This window comes from Sorex araneus, chromosome 6, assembly GCF_027595985.1.
Source record: "Sorex araneus isolate mSorAra2 chromosome 6, mSorAra2.pri, whole genome shotgun sequence".
In the NCBI taxonomy this organism is placed as follows: domain Eukaryota; kingdom Metazoa; phylum Chordata; class Mammalia; order Eulipotyphla; family Soricidae; genus Sorex; species Sorex araneus.
The window spans coordinates 133,921,429-133,939,668 of NC_073307.1; the positions used below are offsets into that span (position 1 = coordinate 133,921,429).

Below are 18,240 nucleotides of genomic sequence, written 5' to 3' on the forward strand. Positions count from 1 at the left end.
CCCTAAAGTCAATGCCTGCCCCCCAATCCTAAAGCAGGATACGGAAGCTTCTATTGGTGGAGCTCTATGTCTGCAGAAAGGATTCCTGAATGCCTTGCCTCTTTGAAACTCAGTTTCCCCCTCTGCTGAAGAACCTGAATAAAGAGGCAATCTCATATGAAAGGAGGTAACTGCAGACATGGGGCCTGATGTCTCTCTGGAGGATAGAGATGGGCCTGGGAGGTGGGTGAAACCAGCGGTCAGCCCCCTCCCCCAACACACCCCCAACCCAGACTCCAGGTACCCCCTGGGCACTGCTCTGCCCATGCCTCATCAGCGCCCCCCACTCCCACCTAGCTCACCTCCCCGGTCAGAGCTGAGACCCTCCCCTCACCCTGCCTAAGGCAGGATCCTAAAAGCTGAATCACTGTTTGACTGTGTGACAATGAGTGAACTTCTAAACCTCTCAGAACTCTGCTTCCTTTTAGGCAAACAAATCACTGTGACATTCACAGGAGATGGTGAGTAACTCTGCAGTAAGCTAGACACTGAACAGTCCTCCACCCTCACGCGCGCTCTCTCTCTCAAGGAGAGCCCAAACATGTGTAATCAGGAAGGTGGGAGAGTTCTGGCAGAGGTGGGGGTATGGCCCTTTGACCATACCTACCTGGTTCCAACCTCCCAGAAGACACCACTGCTCTTCAGGATGTTCATCTGAATAAAGACTGACCCAAAGTGGAATGGACAGGTACAGAGGGGTTTGAGGGGGCACAGTGGGGAGGGCACCTGGCAGTGAGTTCCCAGAGAGTAATGAAACCAAGAAGGGATTTATTTTTTTATTTTTTTTTCTTTTTGGGTCACGCCTGGCTCTGCACTCAGGAATTACCCCTGGCGGTGCTCAGGGGACCATATGGGATGCTGGGATTCGAACTCGGGTCGGCCGAGTGCAAGGCAAATGCCCTACCCGCTGTGCTATCGCTCCAGCCCCAAACCAAGAAGGGATTTAAAGAAATGACTCTGCCACTAGCCCTGAAGTAGCTCCAAAGCATAGGGGTGGGTCCATTTGTTGGCATGGCAACTGAGGTCTGAGAAGACCCTAACAGGTGCCAGAATCAGCTCAGAGAAGGTTGGATGCCTCCCAGAGAAGTTAGAGCAGGAACCGAGGGTCTTGATAAGGACCTGAGGTGGCCCACCCCAGGTTCAAAGCTCTTCCCCTGAAATTGCCTCAGCAAAGGATTCGCATCTCCACAGAAAGCTCCACACGGAACAGTCTGGGAGAAAAACCAGCTCTACCAAGGTGGGGGGGAGGGCGCGACGGGGCCTCCCACCCTGGGGGTAGCCAGAGTCTCCGTCAAGATGTGCACTCTCAGCTCTCCCTCTGGGGAAGCCCATGTTCTCTTAAACGCGTTACTCTTTCTCTCTTTCCTTCCTTATAGTCTCTACATAAAACTTTTCTTTCTTTCTTTCTTTTTTTTTTTCACTTCATTAAGTCTCTTCTGAAGTTCTTTCCTGAGGGAAGGTGACATTTCTGGAAGACCCGGGTAGAATTTAGAGCTGATTTTCCAGGCCAGAGAGCTAGTACAGTGGGGAGGTCACTTGCTTTACACGCTAGATCCCCAGCACCATATATGGTCCCCCGAGCATCACAGATGTTCTCTGTAGTCAGGGATCATCGGTGACCTCTGAGCACAGAGCCAGGAGCAAGCCCTGAGTCCCGTTGGGTGTGGTTCTCAAACACAAACAAAATCCCACCCCCACCCTCCATGTAGAATTGACTTTTGTTTCCTGCCAAGAGCAATTCCTCACTCTTGCCTGGTTTGCAATTCCCTGAGAAATCAAGGGCAGGACTCATCTCCCACACCCAACAGAACACGTGGACTCGAGATGCACCTTGATGACCCCCTGGTGAGGGTCATGAGCCCTGAGGTCTGGCCTGGGCAGGGGCTCAGTCCCAGGTTTCTCAGGCCCAGCCTGATGGCAGAGGCAGGTAGAGAGGGAAGCAGTGGATTCCACTCTCAAGGCTGCCGCCTGCCTCTCTGTGCCCCCCGTCACCTAAGCCCCCTCTATCTAACAAAGGGATTTTGGAAATCAAATCCCACACTCACTGATGCCCATGGGTGACAGTCGCCCATGTCCTGCCCAGGCTTATCCCCCGACAGGGTCTCTCAGCCTGGGGCTGACTCCCACCTCTACAGATCAACTTCTTACAATTCTACAAGCCAACATTTGATTCGGGCTTCCTCGGGAGGGGCATGAAAAGCCCTGTTCATTCCTGCATCACCCATTCTCTCCTTGTCTTTATATGTGGCTATTTATGCTTCAAAGGAGATGATTTCTGTCATATTGTGACTTACGCCTACGGGCTTGTATCTCTCTCATTCTCTCTCTCTCTCTCACACACACACACATACACACACACACACATACACGAGATAAAATGCAAGTTTCTTAAAACTAGTCTAAGAAAAATGAGTTGCAGGTTCATTAGTGAAAATACTTTGGGATCTCCTCAAGGATTCACCACCTTATTTCCAAAAGTGTTTACAGTTCAGTCCTTGGTTGACCAATGATGTCCCTCTGGTCTGAAATGAGGTTTCTGGACAAAGGGGGGGGCTGATAGTTTTAGCCCACCAGCTTCCCCAAAGCCAGACTGAATCCCAGTGGAAGTGCTCCTGCAGGAAGACGTTACCTGCCCCCGCTTTTGCATGCTGTGGTTTCACTAAGCAGGTCTTTCCGGGATGGAAATGCGGGCAGTGGCTGCACAGCCACGTCTCCTACCCCCCAGCCCCCTGAGATCCCCAGAGGAAAAGGCAGCAGGCACAGTTAGGGCTTTCGTGTGTGTGTCTTTCTGGAGAGAAGACTTTTAGTGTTATTTTATATATTTCCTCCACACTATGCGAATGATTTTCTCAGGAGCACAAGCCTCAGGCATTTTCTTCTGCACAATGAAAATTTCATAGAAAAGTTATCCAGGCTCAGGACCAGCAATATTCTTCCTTCCTTCCTTCCTTCCTTCCTTCCTTCCTTCCTTCCTTCCTTCCTTCCTTCCTTCCCTTCCTTCCTTCCTTCCTTCCTTCCTTCCTTCCTTCCTTTCTTTCTTTCTTTCTTTCTTTCTTTCTTTCTTTCTTTCTTTCTTTCTTTCTTTCTTTCTTTCTTTCTTTCTTTCTTTCTTTCTCCCCCTGCTATCATTCAGGGTTGCCTGATGCCACAACCTACTGCTAATCACTGTCACTGTCATCCCGTTGCTCATCAATTTGCTAGGGCGGGCACCAGTAACGTTTTCATTGTGAGACTTGTTACTACTGTCTTTGGCATATCGAATACGCCACGGGTAGCTTGCCAGGCTTGCAGAATATGCTTCTAAATGCTAATATGCAACCCAAATAAATCCAAGAAAGAGGTGGGTGAACCAGAGGTTGGGGTGAGAGAGGGAGAGAGAGAGAATTAGCGAGATGAAGCAAGAGTGCCACATTTATAGAGGGAAAACAAAACACAATAGTAAATTGTTTTCTTTACAAGTAAGAGAAACAGGACCAGGAACCTTTCTGCCTTCCATTCCCCACAAGCTGTGCGCTGGGCTCAGGCATTTGTGGCTCTCTTGTGCCCTCTAGTGGGCCAAGGTGGTCAGTGTTTTCCCGTGAGTGACAGCCAGTCTCTAATGCACTTGTCGGCCTTCTTATTACATCATGAATTTTGATAAGCCCATTAGCCAGCCAGGCAGCCAGGAGGAGGATGTCTTTCTCACTTGATGACTACACAATGAGGAGTAATATATTTTAATTTAAACACCATAAACCTATTGAGTGCTTAATTAACTTTAACCGTCTTTAGGGGAATGAAGCCAATTTGAGAGGGTCAAAAGGAGTTGTTTCAATATCAAACAGTTTTACATAGTCAATCCATTCATTCGGCCTACAGCTACTGATTAACACACAAAATTAACATGTTAGTAAAAATTCATATTCAGGCCTCTGGGGAAATTAAGATGCGCATGCACAGGGCATGATTAGCACAGCTATTGTTTGCTCCCAACAATATAATTTAATGGGTTTTTAGAATTACAGAAAAAGAGACTCGGTGCTGGTTTGAATTGATTATTTACCACCAAGCTTTGAAATATAGAAAAGATAGAAAACATCTCAAGCCAACAGGGCCAGCGAACAGAGGCGGCTGGACCTAGAGTGAGTGCGTCTGCCTAAGCGCGGGGCCAGGATGAACCGCTCCAGTAGCGGGCTGGACACCGTGGCCAGCCGGGGTGACAGAGGAGTGGGGAGAGGCTGACTGGCTGCACAGGAAAACACAGGAAGAGCAAAGGCTCACGTCTGTCTCTGAGATGTGTGTTTCCTTTCTCTCCCTCCATGGCCCCTGCATCCCTGTATGGGATGGTTAGTTTGTTACCCTAGGATGTCTCCTGTCCACAGCCCTGTGTACTTGGCTTTCCCACTCCAGAGAACCAGGCAAGCCCCTGCTCTCTCTTGAGCATGCATCTCCCTCTCCCTTTCCCTCCCTAACTCTCTTTCCCTCCCCCTCCCTCACTCACTCCCTCTCTCTCCCTCTTCTTTCTCTCTCTCTCTCTGTCTCCTGTCTCCATCTCCATTTCTTCATTCCTCTCTTTATCTCCTGTCTCCATCTCTCTATTTCTTCGTTTCTCTCTCTCTGTCTCTCTGTGTGTCTCTATCTCTCTCTGTCTCTGTCTCTCTCTAGCTCGCTCTCTCTCACTTTCTTTCCTCTTAGTCCCAAAATAAACTTGTTTTACCAAAGGGGGAAAAAATCATTACACACCCAGCCTTTTTTTTTTTAAATATCATATTGAGAAAGAATAAACAAGAATGTAATTGTACTAATTGATTCTTTGGTCAGGTGGTTGGGGCTTGGAGGCCACAGTCAGAGGTGCCCAGGGCTATTCTTGGTTCTCAGGAGTGACTCCTCACGGTGCTCATGGGACCATGGGTGGTGCTGGAGATTTGATGCAGGATTGGCTACACACCCAAAACAAAATCCTTAACCCCTGTAACCTCCCTCCAGTCACTAGAATCCCTATAGTTGTTTTTAAAGAGAAGCAGTAAGAAAGACAAGAGAGGGCAAGCGTAGAAGGCAGTTACCATATTCAAAAAATAGATTTAGTTCTATTTAGTTTCCTGGCAGCCAAGGAAAAAGTTCTCAGCACACTGGCACACAGCAGTCTCGTGATCTTTTATCCTTAAGGCAGCATCGATGTTTGTGCAGACACACCTTCCTCTTTCTGTGCTGGACCTGAGTCACCTTGGTTATACCATCCCGTCCGTCCAGAAAGTTCACCGCGTGAAAGAACCGTCCTTGCCTCTCATGACCACCCAGCAAAAGATAAACAATCTCCAGGACCTGCTGCTTCCCGGCCTGCCTGCCTGCCAAGGCAAGCCTAAAGCTTTCGAGTCAGACTGGCAAAGTCATTTCCTGAGGGATCTCGGTTATTTGCTGTCTGACTCTCTATCTCGTTCCCCTGGAGTGTCGTCGTTTTAGAGCCCAGACAAGCAGAAAGTGAAAATAACTTTTGCTCAAATGGACCTTATAGCAATGTGGAGACCCACGGAACTAACAGCCTAATAGCCACCAGCTTGCCCCTCTCTTCCAAAGCCCGTAACAGTGCTCCCAACATCAACTCACAGAGCCTGTGCTTTGCTCATGTGCCCCCCACGGATCTCTGCTCAACATTTCCTCCCCAACCTCTCCAGCCAACCAAGCAGGCCTCTCCCCTCACACCACAGGCCCGGCCCACCACCACCCCACTCCTTCCCATGCTCATGCCAGGCCCACCCTGACTCCCCCTCTCATATTATTTCCTAGTACTCCCTCCTCCAATCCTTTCCCAGCTTTCCTCAAACACCAATAATAAACAAGGCCCTGGCTATCAGGGACCCCACCCCAACTCCGGAGTGACCCTGGGACACCCATGCAGGGGGACAGAACTGTTGCTTTGCCTCTCAAGTTCAGTCTCTAAGCTATGCGAGCCCAGACTCTCTCCCTCTGCTCTGCACCCCAGCTTCATGTCCCCCTGACCAATGCCATCCTCCATGAGGCCCAAAGCCCCTCTGGGAAGCCGTCCTTGGGACGCCACACCTCTTCTAAATATCGCCCCGTCTCCTGCGTGAGTTTCTGATCTCCTGTGGCAAAGGGCCCCACACCAAAGAGGGCTCAGACACATGGGTCAAAACACAGTCAAAAACACAGTCACTCCTGACCTCCAACCACTGGCTGACGCTGGACTCCCGGCTCCAGGAGGATGGGGTTTGGGGTTGTGCTCCTCTGTGACCCCGTGTGAGGATGGCTGTGGTGGCCGGTGTGAAGATGTCACTGGCCAGCTGGCTCCCAGCCCTCCCCTCTCTCCTCGGCTCTCCAGAGTCTCTATTTATCCTCAGCCCGGCAAAGAGGAGGTCAGGGAGCAGACAGGAGAGTGTAGACAGACTCCACCAGCCTCTTTCCCCCAGCTGGGAGAGCACCGGTCAGGTCTTAGTGGGGTAAGTGGAGCAGAGCTGGGATGGGCTCAGAGGGGCCGGGGTGCCCAAGGCAGGAAAGCTCGGGGCCTGGGCCAAGGTCACTAGGGCAGGTACTTGAGGGATCAGACATGGCCACTAGGGATTCAAACTAGGTTGGCCAGATGCAAGGAAAGTACCCATCCACTATACTGTCTCTTCAGTCTGTTTTCTTTCTTTCTTCTTTTTTTTTCTTCTTGGGTCACACCCAGCGATGCTCAGGGGTTACTCCTGGCTTTGCACTCAGGAATTACTCCTGGTGGTGCTTGGGGGGACCATATGAGATGCCGGGGATCGAACCCAGGTCGGCCGCGTGCAAGGCAAATGCCCTACCCGCTATGTTATCGCTCCAGCCCGTTTTCTTTCTCCTTCCTTCCTTCCTTCCTTCCTTCCTTCCTTCCTTCCTTCCTTCCTTCCTTCCTTCCTTCCTTCCTTCCTTCCTTCCTTCCTCCCTCCCTCCCTCCTTTCTCTTTCTTTCTTTCTTTCTTTCTTTCTTTCTTTCTTTCTTTCTTTCTTTCTTTCTTTCTTTCTTTCTTTCTTTCTTTCTTTCTGTCTGTCTTTCTTTCTGCCTTTTAATTTTATTGTCCTTCCTTTCTCCTCTTCTGCTTTCTCTGTTGTGATAATGCAGAGTCCCACACATGGTGGCACTCATTCGACGCTGCTCACACACATTGGGTTGCTTCAGAAACTGTACGTTGTTGTGGTGCAGTGAGCTTAAGTGGCCGTGCAACTAGGACAGTGTCACAACATGGGGCAGGACCTGGGAGAGGAACTGAGACCTCCCTTACAAGGCAGGTCCTTTGCCATGAGCCACTGAGCCACCCACGCTCTGGGCTGGTCTCCAGTCTGGGGCTTTCCCAGGCATTTCGAGAGGTACAACAGTCCTACCCAATCCTACTTATGGTTCAGGGGAGATCTGTGCAGGTCGCCCACAGGCCACATCGAGTTCCTGGCAGAAAGGGTTCATTCTTCCTGTTGAGATGATTCTGTTGGGCATCTTGCTCCCCAAGCTAAACGACAGAAAAGCCTAATTCTCTCTTGCCATGGCTTTGGAGGGGTTGACCCTCTGGTTCTTCCCTTACCCACTTTATGGCTCTGTTTTCCATTGCTGTTGGGGGAACAAGTGGTTAGCAGCTAAGGCCGTTACAATGACATGTCAAAGCAAGATGGCCACCCTAGGCATTAAAACTGACCATCCCAAGGGTATTTTTCAGCAAAGTAAAGAGAAGCCTCCTGGAGGAAAAGGGCAATTGGGCATACTCACCTAAACCCTCCAAAATATGCAAGACAGAGGGCGCAATGGGCTAGAGCATTCGGGGTGCGTGCTGGGCATGAGGGAGGCCTGGGTTCAAGCAGAGCCCCATGATCCCTCCCTCAAGCACTGCCAGGAAAGACTCCTAAGCACCAATACATGAGTAACTCCTGAACAACCTGAGTGCAGCTCTAAATTGAGAGAAAGAAATAATGTGCATTCTGAGGATACTCTATTTATTTAGGAATATATGCCAAATAAGCACAGATAACGCTCAGTGATTTAGTTCTCATTTGATAATACATTTATCATTGTATTATCAAATGAGATAATACAAATGAGATAATACAAATATCAATATCAATGATAATACAAATATCAAATGAGAGTACAATTATCATTGTACTCTCCATGATAATACATTTATCATTGTATTATTCAGTGGAAAACAGAAAATATGCCCCCAAAGTATTAGTTATTAAAATGATGGGATCATTTCAATGGAATAGCAAAAGCTAAAAGCAGATTTATATTCAGTGACACAGAAAATATGTTCCTCCAAACTTAATCAATCAAAAGAACACACAATAGATGTTTTTATAATTTAACCCCATTTCATTAAAATATATATGTATATGTGTGAATATGTGGAGAAAATTCTGGAAGGATGATTACCTAGATGCTCACGGTAGTCACTGCTATGCAATGGAGTCATGGTGCTTTTCCAATGTAGTCCTTTTGCTAATCTGCAATTTACACATTTCAAACCATTAAATTCTGTTGCTTTTGTAAATGCAAAAAAGACATTGGCAATTATTTTAAATAATCTTGGAAAAACATTCCTGAGTAAGTTACTGTGAGCCATTCCCACTTTCATTACAAATAAAATCTCTAAATACCAGAAAAAAAAGTGCTCCTATGTGGTCGAGACTCTGCCACCTCATACCTGTTCTTTTCTTTTGGGTCATAAAATCCCACTGTTACCCTGAGTGATTCCATGAAGTAATGGCCTATTCCTGCCTCCTTTGCAGATGGTCTGGCTCTGAGACTAAGCACTGCCCTATGAAAAGCCTGCCAAGGTGTGGGGTGCCGCTCCCAGGATCATCTGAAAGGAAGCTAGCCGCAATGAGGGATGGGTCCATCTGTCCTCCCCACTTCCTCCTTCCAGCCTCCATGATGCACAGTGTGCCATCAGCTTTCCTCCGTCACCAGTGACGTCAGGATGGAAGTCATGGTAGAGAGAGACAGAGTAGAAAAGCAGACCCCACCAGGGCCCCGTCTTCCCAGTCAAGTTGGCCTGTTGCTGCACTTCACTTCTATGAAAGAAAAAAAAATTACATTCTTGTTCAATCTCAATCAAATTGTATTTTCAGCTAGAAGCAGTCATTCCCAACTCCTTGCTGCCACGGTGGGCCAACAGTTACTTTGGAAAAGAAAAATAAAACAAGGACAAGGACTTGAAATTCTAAATTGGCGTGGCAGACCAAGCCGGCAAATACTTCAGAGCTGGGCTTTTATGTGCTATTATTTAAAATCATAAATGCTGACATTTATGCAACGAAGTGCCATTATTTCAAGCATTAGCAGCGCAGAGCTATGGCAAGTTATTTCACTTAGAAGATGTTTAACACGGGTACCGTAATTGGCACTTAATGGGTCAGGGAACCAAGAGAGCCTTGCCTTTGTGTGGCCGGGCCTCTTCTCTGCAGATCACACGTATTTCCTTTCATGTTTAGGAAATGTAATTATGTGTAATGCAAAGGACAAGCCAGAACACCACCACGGTGCTTATTGCTATATTGCAGTGGTTTAGTCCTTTCATTATTTCACAAATGTGCAGGCCGACCCCCACACTAACCTCCCCTCTCTACCCCCATCTCAGAAAAAAAAATAGCTTAACTCTCAAGATCCTTTGGAGCACATTTCATTATTCCCAGCATGGAGCGTCACAGAGAACAATGCTGGCTGGCCTTAGTCAGATTCCCCAGGTAGCTTTTTTAACCACATCCTTGCCCAAATTAAGTTGTCGGGGACCCCCACTCTGGCAATGATTGGTACCTACTGACCTTTTAAGATTTGGGTCTAGTATCCCCTCCTTTGGGCAAAGTTTAATTGAAGAGACCGGCCCCAGCATTCCTGTAAAACCTGGTGCAAAGCTTTCACAATAGCTGCCACTCCTGGGGTCCTTTTCCTGCACGTGGTACACCACTCACTGGTGCTGATGGAACCATAGCACCCCACCTTCCAGCAGTCCAGTGAGGGACAGACAATGAGGGACATTAAAAATGAGGAAATGAGGTTTAGAGAAGCTAAGAGCTTAGCCGATCAGAGTCAAAGATTATAAAATAATGATTCAACCAGGCCGTCTAGGTGTAAGGCCGAGTTATGTTGTCTGGCAAACCTTCGCAACCTTCCGTGGGCCCAACAATGTTTTGCATTCAGTAAGCACTCAATAAATGCTAGCTGAGTGACTAGAATAATAATAATGTCCATGCATTCACACCCAACTCCACCAACTAGGTTAAGAGACAAAAGGGAGAGGCTGTCAAATGCTGGGAAGGAGTAGCTCAGTTTCCTTGGATCCAGGGAGAGGGTGGAGGCCTGTTTTAAGTCGCATCCTTCCACTGAAGGAATACCACTTCCTCCTGCTTCTTCACAGAAACCAAACCAGGGCTTAAAATGCCTAAGGAACCACAACCTGGAGGCAGGCCCAGAAACAGTGGTGCCAGGTTCAGAACAGGGCTGACAGGGCATCCTTGAAGGGGCTCTAGACACTGCCAGGGAAGATTTGGCTTGGTCTGGGGCCAGGAACGACCCAGCCAATAAGCTTCTTCCTCAGCAGCACAGTGAGGCTTGGCCCTGGCGTTCCCATCACACCGAGTGCTAAGCTTGCCGCCTCGATAGTCCTCACTGCACACCGCTCCTGGTTCCCGTGTTCCTCCCTGGAGAGGGGTGCACAGGGCCGGGCTGGGGAATCTTTATTTCTCCTCAGGACACGCTTAGAAACCAAGAAGTGGTGTATGAAGAGAGATGAGGAGATCATTGTCACTCTCTCTCTCCTCAACTTTCTCCCTCACCCTCCCTCCCTCCCTTTCTCCCTCCCTCCCTCCCTCCCTCCCTCCCTCCCTCCCTCTCTCCCTCCCTCCCTCCATCCCTCTCTCCCTCCCTCTCTCCCTCTCTCCCTCCTTCCCTCCCTCCCTCCCCCCTCTCTTCCCCCCTATTGTCACTACCTCTCCTGAATCCTCAGAGAGATTCTCCATAAGCCTGCCTCTTTCTCACCCACCTCTGTCCCCCCTCCTTCTCTCTCTCTCCCTCTCTCTCTCCCTCTCTTCCTCTCTCTCTCTCTGCCCCCCTGCCTATTGTCACTACCTCTCCTGAATCCTCAGAGAGATTCTCCATAAGTCTGTCTCTCTCCTCTCTCCCCCTCTCTGTCCCCCTCCCTCTCTTTCGCTCTCACTCTTTCTCTCTCTTCTCTCTCCACCTCTCTCTCTTTCTCTCTTTCTCTCCCTCTCTCTCTCGCCTGCTGTCACTCGCTCCTCTGAGCCCTCAGAGAGACTCTCCATAGCCCCCAGCCCCATCTTGCTCACTCGCTCACTCACACTCTCTCTCTGTGTCTTTTTCCTGAGCCCCCTGAGCTGTGGCCACAGTGCCCACCGCCCAGCCCGGGCCCAGGAAACAGCGGCCATGACAGAGTGTGGTGCCAACTGGGAAGATGGCTTCCAGCAACAGCACCTGGCCTCCTGGCAGCTCCTCAGCCAGGCTTGGACTTGTGCCTGAGGTTTTTTGTTTCTGATTTTTGACATCTCCCCTACTCCTTTCCCCCCCCCTCCCCTCCCCCGCTCACTCCCACCAAACAGTATCCTCTTGAAACGGTTCCCTCTGTGATCTCGTGAGAGCCTGGACAGGGCTGAACCAGAACAGCTGTCCTGGTTTCTGCTACAGCAGCTCCTCCATCAACCATGGGCGCAATCTAGCCCTCCTGAACGGGGGTGCCTACTGTGTGAGGAAGGCTGCGCACCGTGGCTGCTTCAGTTAAGTGTCTATGGAAAGCTGAGACGGACCCGGGGCTAGGTCTGGTCAGTCTCATCACTGACCACTGTTGGATTTCAGTCTCCTATTGAAGAATGAGGGACACAAGTGTGGGCTGGGTCATGAAGGCACCCTCTCCCCCGTATTTCCTCTCCCTAACCAGTTACCTCCAAGGAGGCCGAGCAGGCATGGTGGCTACTACAGAGCTTCATGCCTGCGCATGATCAGGTCACAACACCCGTCCTCTCTGTCTTTGTCCTGGGCGCTTAGAGCCCTTCTCTCCTCTACACTGTAGTCCCAAAGCACAAAGTCACCACTATTGATGTCTGCAACACACTGGCCCCGCTAGATTTGGCCATGCTGATCCTCATCTCAGGAGATCCTCTTGCTTTCTGCCCTGCTCATACTTGCATAGCTGCGCCCCTTGCCGCTCCTGCTGGTCTGTGGTGGGTCCCACTTTAACGGTCAGTTCAACATGACCCCCTTGGGGCTGGAGATGGCCAGAACGCAGCCTCTGCCCACTCTAGGTAGGGTGAATCTCTTCTTCCTTTGGGTTCTGTCTCTGTTCGCCTGCTCTGAGTGCAGAGCCTGGGTGAGAATTCATCCCTGTGCCTGAAGAACCGACTCTGTGTCTGTCGTGTGTGTGTGTGTGTGTGTGTGTGTGTGTGTTCTGTGTGTGTGTTGGGGGGAGCAGCTTTGAGGAATGAGTGACCGTGTACACAGATGCCAACCCAGGGGCCAGGCTCAGGTGAAGGAGAAGATCTCCCCCCGAGGTATCCAGAAAGACTTCCACGCTCCTCAGTGGGTATGAGAACAGGGCATGGAGGATTACCCGGGACTTCAGAGTTTGAGCGTGGGGCCCTCCCGCTTTCCCTGGGTCAGGTCACCCACCTTTCTGAGTCCCTCCTCTCCCCAGTCTAATCTCTCCACCCTGACCTGCTCACGTCAGCCCTGATGCCGACTTGCCTTGCGGCTGGTGGATTTGATGCTCGTGGAACTGACCATGGAGTTCTCTCTGCCTCTGATGAACTCAGCTCCCAGGAGCACTCATTCTTCTCACACAGGCATCTCATCCGTAGGGTGTGGGGCACCCCACTTTTCTCGTGCAGTGCTGCTGGATTAGCTAAGGGCAAGAATAGGATCTGGCTTTCTTGACACACACTACAAATTCATCTCAGAGTGGCCCCATCCCCATCACCTGGGACAGGTGAGCAGTGACAGGTCACGGAGGCTCCTCAGTAAGACAAATCCACTGTCCAACTAACTTTCTGTCTCCCTTCCCACAGCCGCTGCCCTGAGGTGAGTCCATCGACCTTCACCTGGGCTATGAAGTGACCTCCTATGAGCTAATCTTCCACCATCATCCAGTTCCTCGTCCTGAATTCCAACCTGCACAGAGGACCCAAGTGTTTCCCTAAAGCACAAGTGGATTCTATCACTCTCAGGCTTTTAAGTCCCCACTTCCTATAAAATAAAGTTCTATTTTCTTGACTTATCATTTAAGATCCTTTCATCAGTTAGTCTCAACTTATTTTTTTCAATTGAGATAGAATTGTGTGCAGCATTGTATTCATTTCAGATGAAACACAAGATACGTTCAATGTATTCAGATACATTATATAGGGGCCGGAGCGATAGCACAGTGGGTAGGGCATTTGCCTTGCACGAGGCCGATCTGGGTTCGATCCCCGGCATCCCATATGGTCCCCCAAGCACTGCCAGGAGCAATTCCTGAGTGCAAAGCCAGGAGTAACCCCTGAGCATTGCTGGGTGTGACCCAAAAAGGAAAAAAAAACCAGATACATTATATATATGAATATATATACACACATCTAAAATGAAAAGATCACCACTAGTTCATGTCCATCACCACACATAGTTGCAATCTTTTTTTTCTTGTGATAAGAACTTTTAAGTGATCTCTTGCAGCAACTTTCAAATAAACAACACAGTAAGTATAATCACTTCTCCATTACAGCCCAGAATAGACTTGTTTTACAACTGAAGTTTATGCCTTCTACAACCTTCCCCTATTTCCCCTAGTGGAAGGAGGACATCTCCCCTCCCACAACTGCAAACCATCAATCTTTTCTGTGTCTATGAGTTCAGAGGTTCGAGGGCTTTGGAGGTTCTGCTTTTAGACTCCATATGTAAGTGAGATCATATTTATTCATCTTTCTTTGCCTCTGCCACTTAACAGAATGCTCTTGAGGTTCATTCATATGTCACAGATGGCAGAAATTTTGTAACTGAATAATATTTCACTGTGTAGAAAGTAAAGCAGCTATATGTATATGTGTGTGTATATATATACATATATATATATATATAGCATACCCAGTAAGTATACACACATTTAGTCAAGTGCTGCTGAATGACATTTTAGTCAACAAACAGCTGCCTGCGTAGTGGTGGTCCCTACAGCTTAGACCCAGCACTCTACCATCTAGGTTGGTGTAGCTACACTCTACGATGTCACATATAAAACCACCCAACAACATGTTCCCAGGATGCATTCCTGTCATTAGGCCACCAGAACACTTATTTTGTTGTTGTTGTTGTTGTTGTTTTTAGTTTCAGTTTTAGTCCACACTCAGTGGTTCTGAGTGGTTCTAGTGGTTCCCCTAGCTCTGCACTCAGGGATCACTCCTGGTGGTCTTATGGAACCATATGGGGTGCCAGGGACTGAACACACTGGCTGTGTGCAAAGCAAGCACCCTACCCACTGTGTTATTACTCCGGCCCCAGAGCACATTTTAAAATTTATCCCTTTATCAATGAGCAACCAAGCTGTTTTCAAGTCTTGATGATTATAAATTATGTTGCAATACACACAGGGGTACAAACATATTTTCAAGCTAGTTTTTTTTCCAACTGACTTTGTTACCTATCTCTGAGCACTTGCCTAGGAAGATCTTGGTCTCCCTTCCAAAAGAATTACCATTGTTTCTTTGGATTTAGATAAAATGTTCCCTTCTCTCCAGCCAAAACCAATCCCTCCACTCAGTAACACTGCAATACAGAGTATATGTGTGTATGTATATATATACATATATATATGTATATATATAGGCTTTTTGGATCACACCTGAGGATGCTTAGGGCTTACTCCTGGCTCTGCACTCAGGAATTAATCCTGGCAGTGCTCAAGGGACCATATGGGATGCCGGAGCTCGAACCCAGGTTGGCCGCATGCAAGGCAAACGCCTACCTCCTGTGCTGTTGCTCCATGCCCCAGAGAGTATATTTTAATGCAGCACTCCTTTATTCTGTCTACTTTACTTGATCGCTTTCTCTGCAGACTAGTTCTTTGCCTGCAATTTGTCAGGGGCAAGAACCCTGCCTCCTCCACCTCTGTAATTGTCCTCAATGCCTTCAGTACTTGAGTTGATCCCACATTCCCATTAACTGCCAATGAAACATGAATAAAAGACACCATGAGTTGTGTTTAAATAGGTCTGTGCTGGTTTGCAAGGCACTGTGGTTAGGATCATAGTATAATGCAGTTCTGGATAAGAAAATGTCTCTTAGGGAGCTCAAAGTATATTTGAGATAATATAGATTGAGTGTACAAAAACCAAAAATCACAAAGGAACATAAAGAAAAGCAATGTTTTTCTTTATGTGAGCAGGGCACTTGTCTTGCATGCAGCCAGCCAGGTTAGATCCCCAGCAGCACATATGGTCCCCCAAGTCCCTTCAGAATGAACCCTGACTGCAAATCTGAAGTAAATCTTGAGCATCACTGAGTATAGCCCCAAACCCCAAACAAACAAAAAAAATGAAAGCTTAAAGGCAAAAACCAAAAAGAATTTTTTTCAAGCATGCATGCAAAATGAAACAGATGTTGGGAAATTTCTGCCACCTCTAGAGATGTTTACATGACTTAAGTATTGAATCACAGGTCTAAGGTTTAAATTACTATCACTTTGCTTGCAGAAACATTTACCGAAAAAATCTTAATGCTGTTGCTTATGTTAATGTAGCGAGAGTGAATTTTTTTTACACTAGTAGGTTCTTGAGAATTGTAATAAAGGCTTGCATACAAAACTCAGATGCTTAAGAATTCAAAGTTTATTATATAGTTCAAGTAGATGGGTCCAGGTTCCTCGTGTATGACTCTCTTATCTGTATCTCCCTCTCTCTCTGGAGATAGATAGATAGATAGATAGATAGATAGATAGATAGATAGATAGACAGACAGACAATCTATGTGTCTGTCTATCTCTCTATATATCCCTCCTCCCTCCCCCACCCCTTGTCTATATTACCATGACATACATTACCATGGTCACCTCCAGTGTACATGATCTGGCCTAGTCCCTATGCTGTTCTTCTGTCCGTCAGTGTAATGGTTCCTGATCAGGAAACAATCTAGCTGAGAGGAACCCTGTCACCTGTGTCTCCTTGTTGGGACTTGCTGCTCTGTAACCTATGACTGAGCCTCTCTAAGACTGTACCCCAGTGGTTCCCTATCATCCCAGCTTTCCTTAGTCTTCAGCATAGCTACGTGTGCACGGGTGAGATCCTTGTGCTCTGTATCTTATCTGGGTATAGGTGCCCTACCTGATTCTTTGTCTGGGTATAGGTGCCCTACCTGATTCTTTGTCTGGGTATAGGTGCCCTACCTGATTCTGCCACCTGACCAGGTGTATGATCCCAACCTGGTCCAGCTGTCTGTCCGGGGGTATGAGCCCTGCCTATTTCTTCGGATTGTCTGGGAATAGATGAGGAGGGCAGAGAGACAGAACAAGAAAGAACCATCTTCTCCTCCTTCTTTTCATCTCTTCTTCCTCCTCTACATCAATATCCCTCTTCATTTCCTTTTTCTCCTTCTCCTCCTGTCTTCCTCTTTCACTATGGTTTCTGGGTGTGTTCCTGCTTCCTGACTGGGACTTCCTTTCATCTGCTGTTATTTTTCCACCTCCAGCCATCCCATTATCTACTACTGACTGGATACTTTTCAAATGAGTGAGATTAAAATTATTGATTACATTAACCTTACACTGACTGGTTTATCTGGCATCCCACCCTTCCACTTCCACTGTATCACTGGTGACTGTTAGGATGAATCTTCATGATTGATCTACACAGTGAGATGCTCCTGAGGCAGTATAGTCTAGTGGCTAGGAGTCAGAGCACCAGGTTTAAATCTCACTGCCCAATGGGAGATTGAGTGATAACTTAACCACTCATAAATGAACAGTACTACCCAGATGACAGGATCCACGAGAGGGAACGACTGAGTTAATATATAGTATCAAGAACACAGTAGACTCTAAGTCAACACAATCATTTATCATAGTCAACTATGCCACCTTTCCAGAGAGGAAGAGAAACAGTCTGGGAGATAGACATTATGTAATACCTATTATTAAAATGCTGTTCTTTCCTTCTCATTGTTTTGAGGAACTACTTTTATTTAGTATTTTGGCCTCCCAAGCAGTGCTCAGGGGTCCTCAGGCCACTCCCAGCAATAACTGGACAGACCACTCATGGTGAGGATGGGGCATTGCTTGGGCCCTGCAGGGCCGGAGACCCCAGGGCTTCACTAGTAGTGCTCAGGGTCATCCAGGGCTATACCCAATGGTGCTCAGCAGGCTGTGTGGTGCAAGGGATCGAAACTGAGTCTTGACACATGCAAAGAACACATTTGCCCTTGACTGCTATGCTACCCCCCCAGCCTGAGAACAGGTGTGAACTTCTCTATTTTTTTCTGAATTATTTCTTTTTTTCAATGATCCATAGTCTATAGTGCTGGGAATTAATCCTGCTGCAATGCTCAAGGGTTGCTTCCCACGACGCTTGGGGACATGTGGTGCCAAAAATGAAGTCAGCTGGCATGTGCTCCAGCCCCTTGAGCTGTCTCCTCTGTCTTGGAAAGGGCTTTTTTGGAGGGAAAGGGAGAGTGGGTCACACCCGGTCATACCCAGGAGCAATTAATAACTTTGTGCTTAAGAGTGATGGTGCTCAGGGAACAAAACACTGTGCCAGGGACTCGAACCAGGTTCTCAGACAGTGCAGCCACAAGCAACACAAGTGTCTGATCTCCTGTAGTATTTCTCTGGCCTTGGGAAGGTTGTTTACTGGTTTTGGTGGTTTTTTTTTTTGAGTGTTTTCCATCTATTATGCATATTCTTTTTCACAGAATATACCAATGGAACACATATTAAAAAAACAAAACCCAGCATTGTACTTAAAAATTTTAGGCTTTGCAACCAAGTCACCTAGATTATCTGAAGTCTTTCTACTATGTGACTTAACCTTCGTGGTTCTGTTTTCCTTGGCTATAAAAAGGGAGTGGGTGGCAGAACCTTCCTGTAATTACTGTGAGGACTAATGAGCAAAACATGTAAAAGGTTTAGAATAGCGTTTGGGATGCTGTTGCTGATGTGAAGAAATGTAGTTATTCTTATTCAGTCAACAGGTGCTGAGCTCCCACTAGCCTTATCGCTGGGGACCCAGCAGCTGG

At 47.7% G+C, this 18,240-nt stretch overlaps 1 protein-coding gene across 1 annotated transcript in view; it reads right to left on the minus strand.

The window, feature by feature from the left end:
- LOC101540905 (uncharacterized) overlaps positions 1-18,240 on the minus strand; it is a 191,214-nt gene that overhangs the window by 41,414 nt on the left and 131,560 nt on the right. The gene's annotated exons all lie outside the window — the stretch shown is intronic.